The sequence below is a fragment of the Rhagoletis zephyria genome, unplaced genomic scaffold (assembly GCF_001687245.7).
Source record: "Rhagoletis zephyria isolate East Lansing unplaced genomic scaffold, Rhagoletis_zephyria_1.1 Rzeph_scaffold_00005, whole genome shotgun sequence".
Taxonomy (NCBI): Eukaryota; Metazoa; Arthropoda; class Insecta; order Diptera; family Tephritidae; genus Rhagoletis; species Rhagoletis zephyria.
This window is the reverse complement of record NW_016157089.1, coordinates 826,346-826,706: the sequence shown is the minus strand read 5'-3', so window position 1 is coordinate 826,706 and position 361 is coordinate 826,346.

The window sequence follows — 361 nt, the reverse complement described above, 5'->3', positions numbered from 1 at the left end:
CGAGATTTTCACTTAGTAGAATTCTCCTTTCTGTTTTGCGAAGAAAAGGAGCTGAACACCGTTTGCAGAGAACACCTTTCAGCGTAGGCGGCCTTCGGCCGCACTTAGGGATTATAACCCTCAGGCAGTAGAATTCTCCTTTCTGTGTTGCCAAAGAAAAGGGGCCGAACACCTTTTGCATAGAACACCTTTCTGCGTAGGCGGCCTTCGGCCGCACTTAGGGATTATAACCCTCAGGCAGTAGAATTTTCCTTTCTGAACACCTTTTGCAGAGAACACCTTTCTACGTAGGTGGCCAGGCAGTAGAATTCAGGCGGCCTTCGGCCGCACTTAGGGATTATAACCCTCAGGCAGTAGAATT